At 34.7% G+C, this 11,566-nt stretch overlaps 1 protein-coding gene across 9 annotated transcripts in view; it reads left to right on the top strand.

The window, feature by feature from the left end:
- The window catches only part of LOC127081456 (putative disease resistance RPP13-like protein 1), a 92,304-nt gene that overhangs the window by 76,191 nt on the left and 4,547 nt on the right, over positions 1–11,566 (top strand). The gene's annotated exons all lie outside the window — the stretch shown is intronic.

The following is an 11,566-nucleotide window of genomic DNA, read 5'->3' on the forward strand; positions in this document are numbered from 1 at the left end:
TTAAATACTCATCCCTTATCCTATGAATGTGAAAATTGATGGAGTGTTTCCTAACATGTATAGCTTCCATTTAGCTTTGGTCCCATTCATTTCCCATTTGATATCACTGTTTTATAATTGATTGAAGTTGACACTTGTTTTGTTACCTAGTTTAGGTTGATTTTTACATGCCATGATTTGTTGATTTAATTTCCATAGCTCCTTTTGTCCAAATGGCATGAAAATTGATATGTAGCTCATTGAATGTCTTCTGTTTAGACTTGAATTTTTGAGAGATTTATTGAGATATTTTGGCATTTGTTTGGATGTGATCATGCTGCCTACTCATGTGTGATTCATACTTGCTTCCTTTGACTTAGATTGTGCATAAAATGAAATTAGTGCATAGTTTGGATATGAGACCAATGGGAGTCTCTTCTTATTTGAATTATCTTGACTTTGATCATGATTCACTTGCTGTTTTACATTTTTTCCCTCTTTTGGACCCTAGGCTTGTCCTAGTGGTCTTGTTACTTATGTTTGAGCTTGACTTTGACTTTTCAGGTTAAAAAGCTAATGCCTTAAGGAGGTTGATTCATATTTGAGTTGTTTCATTTGATCATTATGAACTAACTTGTTTGTTTTGTAGGATGCTTAGCTCATTTGAGCTTTGAGCTTTGTGCTTTGCACATATTTGATTGTGATTGACTATTGGTTTATTACCTTGTCTGTTTGACTTTGAATTGTACACTGATGATATTTGATTGATTTCAGGTACATAGTTGCTTATAGTTCCTTGAGAACTTTGCTTTGCTTTGATTAAATAGCAATTTGCATTGAGGTAGACTCTCTTGTCTTCATGTAGTCTGGAAGACCTGGCTTGGTACTTAGCCAGGCACCTGTCTGAAGTCCTCCTTAAGAGGCAATGTTTGTGATTGTTTATTTTTGTCCCCAAGCAGGAAAAGTCCTTTGAATAAGACAATTGGTGGATATAAGAGATATGTAGCCTATCTCCCACTATTCTGTGTGTCTTCCCCTTGCTCACATTACATGTTTGAAGCATTGGGATCCTAACCCAAGATCTATAGAGTCTATATAGTGTGGAGAGAGTTCCTACTTTCTGAACTCCCACACCTTCTATCATTTGATGCTCTTCCTGACCAGGGATAAGAGCAATGAGGCACACCCCTCATATCCTTTCATCTGCTTCACCTTAGCCCCTCAATGGCAAGGTTAAGAGCAACATTAACCCTATTCCAGATGGCTTTAATGCCTTACCCTTTGTTTGAGCCTAATGCTTGTATATAGTGTGTGCTCTTTGATTATATGTGTTTGATTACTTGATTCATCATACATGATTACTTGATTTGCCATTGTGCATCCATCATCATTGATTGCCATTAGTGCATGATCATTCATTTGTCTTCGTGACATTATTGTTGATGTTTCCCCATTAAGGACAACTATAAGTCCATATATTGGCTAGTGTTCCTATGACATGGAAGGGATAGAGTGTAAGGCCAATTCATTGGTCACTCATATCCATCTTTGCTCTTTGGTTGAGCCTGTTCTTGTATGTGAGGATCCATTGTAAGTCCATGTAATGTGGCATTGGTTTTCCTATGATTATATGTGGAGTTAGCATAAGTCCAGATAGATTGGCAGTTGACTTCCATATTTTGTTTTGTTTTTTGTTTTATTTTTGATGGAGATTGGTATAAGTCCATAGAGTGGCTTCCGATATCCTTGTTTGTTTTAGGAGACTGATGTAAGACCATCGAGTGGCATTCGGTATCCGCTTTTATTAACTTTCGTCTGTTACCATATTTATATCATTGTTCATTTGTTGCCTAGTCCAAAGGACACACTTGAATCATCTTCTATATGATTTCAAGAGGTGAACCTTCTAAGAAGTTTTACATTCCATATCCATCATTCATCCATTATGTCCTAAACCTTTTCACACATGTTAAAAAAACTTGAGATAAGTATTGTGCAAACATTCTCACTTTCTTTCCAAATTAGAAACCTGGACCCTAAGTCCTTGACTTTCAAACTTCACTTTTGTAAATACTCATTGTAAATTGACTTTAATCATACCTTGACCATATTTTGTGAATAATCCAAATCAATTAACTTCACCCATTCAAATGTTTTGTGGCGTTGTCCATACTTGTTAAGTTTTCCACGCATTAGCCGTAGGTTTCAATTACCATAGTGGTTGATGTAATTCTTTCCTATCCTTAGTGAGTTGATTGTAAGTCTTCCATACTTATTATAGGGTTAACCCCTCACTAGTATGTTGAAGCCGTCCTCGCATGGTGGATTGTTGATTCAGGTTGAGTATTCTCCCATTGGTAATGAAAAGCCTTAGTGCTCTTGTTTTAAAATTGAATCCACTAACTTTTGGAAATTTTTAGCCGAACTACGGCGTTTTGATCCTTACCTTTGATGGAAGGTACGTAGGCAACGGGTTCATCCGTTCGAACACAAAAATAATTAACTTGTACATTCTTTTCTCATCATCTCAATCATGTTTGCACATTACTTATGTCATAACAAATGATAACTTTGTACAACAAGTGTGAAAAGGGCTCCCTAGGAGTACCTAGGACGTAGTGGGTTCCTAACACCTTCCCATTGCGTAATTTACCCCTTACCCAGACTCTCTGATCTTTTTATTAGTTTTCTACGCATAAAACTTCTTAGGCTTTTGTTCGCTTTTTAGCCAGTCCTTTGGATAAATAAAAGTGCGGTGGCGACTCGAAATCTTTGTATACCTTGCTTATGATTTAACCAATAGATCATATAGCGACGAATACACCGCTACAATTCCAGTCCACCAAAACATCTCCTTCAGATTCTAATACATCTTAGTAGCTCCTAGATGAATACTCAAGCTACTTCGATAACTTTCTTCCAAAATCATCATCTTTAACTCATCTTTGTCAGGAATACAAATTTTGTCTATGAACCTCAACATACATTGTCCATCCACTTTGAAATCATTACTTTCTGTCTGATTACTTCGAACCATCAAGTCCACCAACTTCTAACTCTTTTTAATGTTATTAAGAAAATCATTGTTGATCTTCAGCATATCCAATATCACAATCTACGATGTTAGCTCATAGACTAAATTGATGTCTCTGAACTGTTCAATCATTTTCAACTCTCTAACCATCATAGCAGACATATGCAAATACTTCAGACTTAAAGCATCAACCACGATATTCGCCTTACCGGGATGATAATTCAATCCAAAGTCATAATCCTTTAAGAATTCCAACCATTTCTGTTGTCTCATATTTAATTCCCTCTAATCAAACAAGTGTTTAAAACTCTTATGATCACTAAACACTTCAAATCTGGAACCATAGAGATAATGCCTCCAAATTTTCAACATGAACACCACCGCAACCAACTCCAAATTACGAGTAGGATAGTTTCTCTCATGAATCCTCAATTGTTGTGAAGCGTAAGCCACAACCTTGCCATCTTGCATTATCACACCACCTAAACCCATCAACGATGCATTGCAATACACCACAAACGGTTCATTTGGTTCAGGTAAAATCAAAACCAAAGTTGTAGTCAACCTTTTATTCAACTCTACGAAATTGTTTTCACGATGAACGTCCCACATAAACGATTTACCTTTGCAGGTCAACTGAGTTAATGGAAGTGCCAACTTGGAAACACCTTCAATAAACCTGCGGTAATAACCAGCCAAGCCCAAAAAGCTTATAATCTCTATCACCGGCTTCAGAGCCTCCCATTGTATAACTGCATCTACCTTGGATGGATCCACATCAATACCACCACCTGAAATAACATGACCAAGAAAGCTAACCTCTTTCAACCAGAATTCACACTTCGACAACTTAGCATAAAGTTTATTCTCCTTTAACACTTGCAATACAACTCGCAAATGCTCATCATGTTCTTCTTCTGATTAGAATAGATCAGAATGTCATCAATAAATACCACAATAAAATGATCCAAGTAAGTATGAAAGATACGATTCATGTACTATATAAATACCTCATGTGCATTAGAAACACCAAACGACATCACCAAATACTCATAGTCTCCATATCAAGGTCTAAATGTCGTCTTTTGTACATTTTCCTCCTTCACCCTGATCTGGTGGTAACCTAACCTCAAATCAATTTTGTTAAACACATGTTCACTCCCTAACTGGTCCATCAAGTCATCTATTCTAGGAAGTGGATACTTGTTCTTAATTGTCACTTTATTCAATTATCGGTAATCCACACACAACCTCATGCTACCGTCTTTATTCTTTACCAACAACACAAGAGTTCCCCAAGGTGACACACTTGGTCTCGCAAATCTCTTTTTTAGAAGATCTTCTAATTGTTTCTTCAACTCTGCTAACTCCGATACATACATCATGTATGATGCCATAGAAACTAGTCTGGTACTAGGGACAAAATCAATAGAAAACTTCACCTCTCTCTCTCTCTCTGGTGGTACATTTGAAATGTCTTATAGAAACACCTCTAGAAAATCCCGCACTACCTTCAATTCATCAATCACCGTCTGATTCTTAGCAGATAACGCTACGAACAATGCAAACACCTGAGCTTCCTCTTCTAAAAGCTCCTTCAACTCTCTAGTAGACAAGAAACCAACTTCTTCCTCCTCACCAATAGTAAGAAACCGCAATGACTTGCTATAAAAATTAGTATGAACATGATTGAACTCCAACCAGTTCATCCCCGAGATAACATCAAGATTCTCCAATGGCAAGCAAATAAGATTAATGCCCAAATCCTTATCAAAGATTAAAATAGGACAATTCAAACAAACTGAAGAAGTAGTCACCGAATCCTTAGCAGGAGTTTTGATAACCATTTCTTCATTCAGAGAAAACACAACAAGGCCTAACCTTTTCACACAATCAGCGGGAATAAAAGAATGAGTAACACCAGTATCGATAATAGCAAACAAAGGCATATTATTAATATAACATATACCTCTGATCAACCTGTCATTACTGGAAGTCAGAGTCCCCGTTGGAATGAACACGTTTCCTTCAGTTGAATATTACTTAGGATCCACGCAATGAGTGTTGATATGTCCTGGTTCACCATAATTGTAGCAAGTCACCACATTCTTTTTGCAATCAGCAACCAGATGTCCCGACTTCCCACACTTGTAACAATTCTTCAGATCGCTCTTGCATTCACTGATACGATGACCCAACTCACCACACTTATAACACTCAAGAGGAGTAGTAACACCTCCCTAATTAGCCTCTTACTATCAACAACTCTTTGTTTACCTTTATCAGCTAGAGCACTATACGACTTCCCACAATTCAGATCCTACTTTCCTCTTCTCTCGCTCAACCCCTTGTAGTGAGCTGAATGAGCCTTACTATCATCCTCATAAATTCTACAATTGTTCACAAACTCTAGAAACCTCATGATTTGTTAGTATCCAATCGCCTGCTTAATTTCATGACGCAAACCATTCTCGAATTTGATACACTTCGAGAACTCACCAGTCACCTCACTATAATGAGGGTAGAACTTAGCAAGTTCCACAAATCTGGCAACATACTCAATAACCGACAAGTTACCCTACTTCAGATCTAGAAACTCGATCTCCTTCTTCCCACTAACATCCTTAGGAAAGTACTTCCTCAGAAATTCCCTGCAGAATATAGCCCAAGTTACAACTTCAGTTGCAGCACCTAGCACCTGACGAGTGTGGATCCACCAGTCATTAGCTTCCTTAGCTAACATATGCATACAGAACCCCACCTTTTGTGCTTCAGAGCAATCTATCACTCCGAAAATCCTCTCAATCTACCCGAGCCAAGTCTATGCTCTATCAGGATCGTACCTACCCTTGAAAGTAGGTGGATTATTCCTCTAGAACTTCCCCTAATGTTGGAACTCTTTGTTCCCACCAGCATTAGGCTGATTCTACACAGCCTGAGCAACAACCTGCAAAGCAGCAACAATAGCAACGTTGTTTCTTCCAACCATTTTTTGTTTCACATCATCAACAACAACAATGGTTAAAGAGACAATATCGACATTATTCAACTGGCACACCACATCGACTCAACAACTTCGCCGAACAGACCGACTTGCTATGATACCACTATGTAACACCTTAAATTTACCCTGCGTAAATTAAAAATATTTATCAGAATAAAACAATTCAACATGCAATTTAGGATGCTACACTATAATATATACAATCAACTTGATCAATCGAAAAAACATGTAACACTTGACATTTATAAAAATAGTAGTAATAACCACATGTTTGAATGTTAACTTTTATTAAATAGCAGTGGAACAACAATAACAAACAACTAACTCAACATATCTGACATCAACTTAACATGTCATTATAAGAAATGTTAAAACATAACGAAAGGTACATCGTTCGCAATTCCCCGGTGTTACACATCAGAGCGAACACCGATATAAGAATAAACGAAAGACTTCATCTTCCACTTAGACCTGAGCTTTTACTGCAAATTATCTGCACGTTACCCACGTGGAGGCAAGATTCAAATAGAAGGGGTGAGATATCATAACTATATAAAGGAAAACATGATAATAAGTAAGCATCATATTGTTACATGCACATCACATATTCCACAACACAATTCCATATAATCCATCCAACAACTATCCACACATAATAGCAACATAACAACCATCTGACATATTAACAACATATTTAACCATCCAACACAATAACAAATGCAACCAATATACAATGCAATGAGACTCAACAACTCAACTCAATGCATGTGGTACCAATACGTGAACACTCAGGTTCACCGCTTCAATCATCACCTCCTAGGATCAAAGCCACCAATTCTCTACCATCACCTCCGATAACGTTTCACTAATTCAATCACCTCTGAAATCAGCTACAGGTCCAATCCACACAATGGGATTTGAGGCTCACCAACATCTGATCATTTGTCCAACAACATGAATGCATGCAACATATTATACATGCATGCAACAACAACATCATGCACAATGAGTCACCATCATAGTCAATGTACACCGCCAATACTGGTCACCATGCATCAAACATATATTGTACAGTTCAACAACATCAACATACAACGAAACAAGCAACAACGTTGCATTTAAGGTTATGTCACACCACCACATAAACTCTACAATGCATTTCAACACCATCGCATAGAAAATATTCATTTTCAGGTACTGAAACCAATTTTAAATGAAAGTACACACTCTCAGTTTTTCGACTCTTTGAACGACACTTAAATCAGACACTCGGAACAAAAGTTATGAATTTTTAAAGTTTTTAAGAAAATGCTCTCAGTGTATCCGATTACTTCAAAATCAGTAATCGTTTACACTACACCCTGTAACACAACCCACACTGCCACATACACATGGTAACCGGTTACACACCCTTTTTTCCAGCCCCTGCGTGGCCTCTGTTTCACAGGGTAACCGATTATCCAAAAACCTGTAACCGATTACACCCACTAATTTTTGCCCAGAAACGAGGTTTTTAAGCAGTGTAACCGGTTACTCCATTTCTGGTAACCGATTACACTATTGTATAAGCACTTTTCTATAACTTTTTCAAAACGAAATCACTTAAAAATTCATCCCAAAACCCCATTTTTCTTACAAATCGTTTGTACTATATTTTAACACGAAAAAACACGTTTCCAACGTTCAAAATCCCAACTTATTTACACTGAAAATATTCATAACTTAGTTTCGACTCTGACTCGAAACAACATCAATCACACAATGTTGACAACATACAATCCAATCAAATTTTAGGATTCCAACAACAACAATTGCAATAATTCATCATACCGCGCACACACACACACACACACACACACACACACACACACACACACAATTCAACCATTATCAATTATCACCATGATCATGAATATAGAGAAGAAAAACACAAAACCTACATGACATAATCTATCTACCATCATCATGTTAACCCTTAGATAATCAGAACATAACATTTACCTTAGAGTTTCTAGCAATTGATTCTTTAACCTTCAACAATGGTGAATTCTCCTCATGAGCAGTAACCCCTTCTTCTCCCTTTCTCAATTTCTTCTCCTTTTTCCCAAATGTTACGTTCTCTCTGTTATCTATCTCACTATCCCTCTTTTCTATTTATTTTATTATGATTCTTATTATTTTATTAACTTATTACTATCATCACTAATTTTAATAATAATAATAATAATAATAATAATAATAACACACTCAATTAACTAATTAAATTAATATTCAACTAATTTTAATTAATTAATTAAATAATAACCAATATAATTAATTAATTTTACTCACTACACCACTTTTTCTACACTTTTGCTCACACATTTTTCAATACCTTAATTTTATAATTCTAAGACAACTATCTCACACCAAGGGTAACACAACACATCAAAACACCAATCAACACAACACAACCAAAACTATCATATAATTAAATTACAAAAAATAATTTAAATAAAATCGGGGCGTTACAACGGTGACCATAGGGGACTATCCCAAATCTCATTTGATCACCACAGTAACACACAAATAAGAAAATTATTTTGTTTATCTATACCAATAGATTTTGCCCAAATCCTGTTTTACCAAAAACAGTAACACATAAAAAACAACAATTTCATTCAATCATGGATGCCAATGAGATTTTATCCAAATCCCATTTGGCCAAACATATTAAAGAATCACAAAAAATTAAAGATAGTACTAAAATTATCCATGTCACTGATGGAGGGTAATGACCCATCACCATCCTAGCTGCCCAATTCACCAATCAATAAGAAAATTCCACCACTTACCTCTGAATTGAAGCTTTCTAGCCAAACCTTCATGTTTCTAGGATTGCTCTCTAACTCTGTGTATTCCAAACCTTCAAATTGACTGCTGCCCAATTTTTTAATTTTTTTTCACTTTTAGAATTTATACTAAAGTAAATATCACAATTTGACTTCACACTCCCTCACTTACGCTCTCCTCTAACTCTGAATTTCTAACGTGAAATCTCATTTTTATTTTATTCAATATATATATATATATATATATATATATATATATATATATATATAATATATATATATATATATATATATATATATATATATATATATATATATATATATATATATATATATATATATATATATATATTCATTAAATGTCACACTTTTATTTTATTTAAATAAAAATTACACGAAAATAATTATTTAATAAAAGTTCGTAAAAATATAAATTATCTCTAATAATTCTAATCACTTCAATTATTATTAAATAATTAATATTATCTAATTATCTATAATAATTTTATTTGTTTTATTTTTTCGCTCTCAAACTTTATATTCTTAGTAATTATTAAATGACTAAAATATCTTTAAATCTCTCAAAAGATCAAAATAACACAAATAACACACGTAAACACTCCAATAATTATATAAAATATTTAATTATAAATCAGGGTGTTACAGATAAACTTATGGATTTGATAAATCCAGATGATGAGATTTTTACTGGATTTTCTAGGGCAACACATATAGCCAGTAGAGGACCTATTTAAACCTTATTGTTATTTTTATGTATTATTTATATATTACATGTAATATTAGTGAGACATCTACAAAACACTTTTTATTAGATAACATTTTGGATATTCGATTGTTGCAAGATGAACATAATTTAACATTTGAAAAAAGATTGTATAACTTAGACATAACTTAAGAAAACAATAATAAATAAGAAAATTTAAACACTACCAAATGATTATGGACGTTTTATTATCTTAATTATGTTGGTGGCAGATCCTTAGATCTTCGCATCTAATTCGATCGATCCCTTTGTTACCTACGACGAAATGATCTCTACATAACTGTCACATCTTCATCGGTCTTCAACTCAATAAGGTTGTATTTCACAATTTCATTAGTATCAATCCAATCTTCATAAAATTCGATCTTTCTCACCTTTTTGTTTATCGGTATAAGACAACAATTCATTCAACTTGGATGTCAAGACAGCGAGATATGTGGTGTCATTCGAAAACCGAAACTCTATGCGAGGAGCAATTCCGTTGAAATACACTTTTGTCTTAATCAAAAATTGAGGAAAATATATTTTGAGATAGTTTTCTCAAAAAACAGGTGACTCTCATTTATACAACTTTGAATTCATTCTGAATCACATAAAACTGTGGGTGTAATACCATTTGTTTAAAATATCATAAATTAAACTAATTTTGGTTGAAATTTTCAATAAAATATGATGCTTTTCAAAATTACCGGTAAAGTTGCAAACTACATGAACTTTTAGAAATTAAAGTATATTGGAATTCTGAATAGACTTTCGAAAATTTTGATGGTAACGGAATTTTTGAATTATCTACCGAAAATTAATTCTAAATTACTATATGATTGGATAGTATTTACATGAAATTGTTTCCTGGTCTCTATTCACATGAATTTATATAGAGCACACTCTTTCGTAACGAACCAAACGAGTCGAACTTAGTACATTAGCTAAAATTAATTTATGATTTCCTCTCTTCTATCTAATCTCATCAATCAATTATTTTCTTAATCAAGATTATAGTGGCAGAAGCGGTTGGTGAAGCTTTTCTGTTTGATTTCATTGACAATTAGGTTGACGCCAATTTGGTTCAAAGGTTGAAGAAAATGATGCTGAACGCAAACAGATTAAAGACTCTGATGTTAACAACTGGCTTGATGTTCTCAGAGATGCTCGGATGAACAAGGGGAAGGAGGTGAGGGCTGCTAACTATTTCTATCGCTTTTTCATCTTTGAGAAAAACGATATGATTTGTAAGATGCGGTCAAACTATTTGATAGCTTTTAGTGAAAAAAATGTAGTTTTTATTATAAAATAGGGTAATATAGAAATTAATTTAGAATGTAGGATAGTTTTAAAAATTATTTTAGAAAAAGATTATTGTAATCAGAAAAACTCTTAGATTGACACACTATGGATATAAACTTGTACACACAAATTACACTTAACCCTACTGGCGCGGAGCCGGTTAGAGTTGCAAGTCTCATTCGCATATGGTTGCTAGTTTAAATAGGACCCGAATACTGCTCAACTTGGCTCATTAAGCTCGATCTTCCTCCATGGAATGATTTAAAATCGGGGCGGGCTCTGTTGAGTCCGGGTTAGGATCCGGCCCAACTTATTGCATATGTAGACGGTCACTTGAGCATGAGACCTGTTAGGGCAAGATGTTTTAAGTGAGAGATATAACTGTACACAATAGCTCTAGCATAAGATTTGTAAGGACGAAATGTTTTAAATGAGAGACCGAATTGTACAACGTCCTCAAGCATGAGGCGCGTAGGACTGAAGTGCTTTAAGTGAGAACGGATGGATTGTACAAAATTCCTCAAGCATAAGATGCTTTAAATGAGAGTACAAAACTAAATCCACAATGAATATAGGAATATTTGTATTTGATAAAAAGAAATTGGAACCACAGAATGGCTACAATCCTATTCTAACTGATTGACAAAAAG

Source organism: Lathyrus oleraceus, chromosome 1 (assembly GCF_024323335.1).
Source record: "Lathyrus oleraceus cultivar Zhongwan6 chromosome 1, CAAS_Psat_ZW6_1.0, whole genome shotgun sequence".
NCBI lineage: Eukaryota > Viridiplantae > Streptophyta > Magnoliopsida > Fabales > Fabaceae > Lathyrus > Lathyrus oleraceus.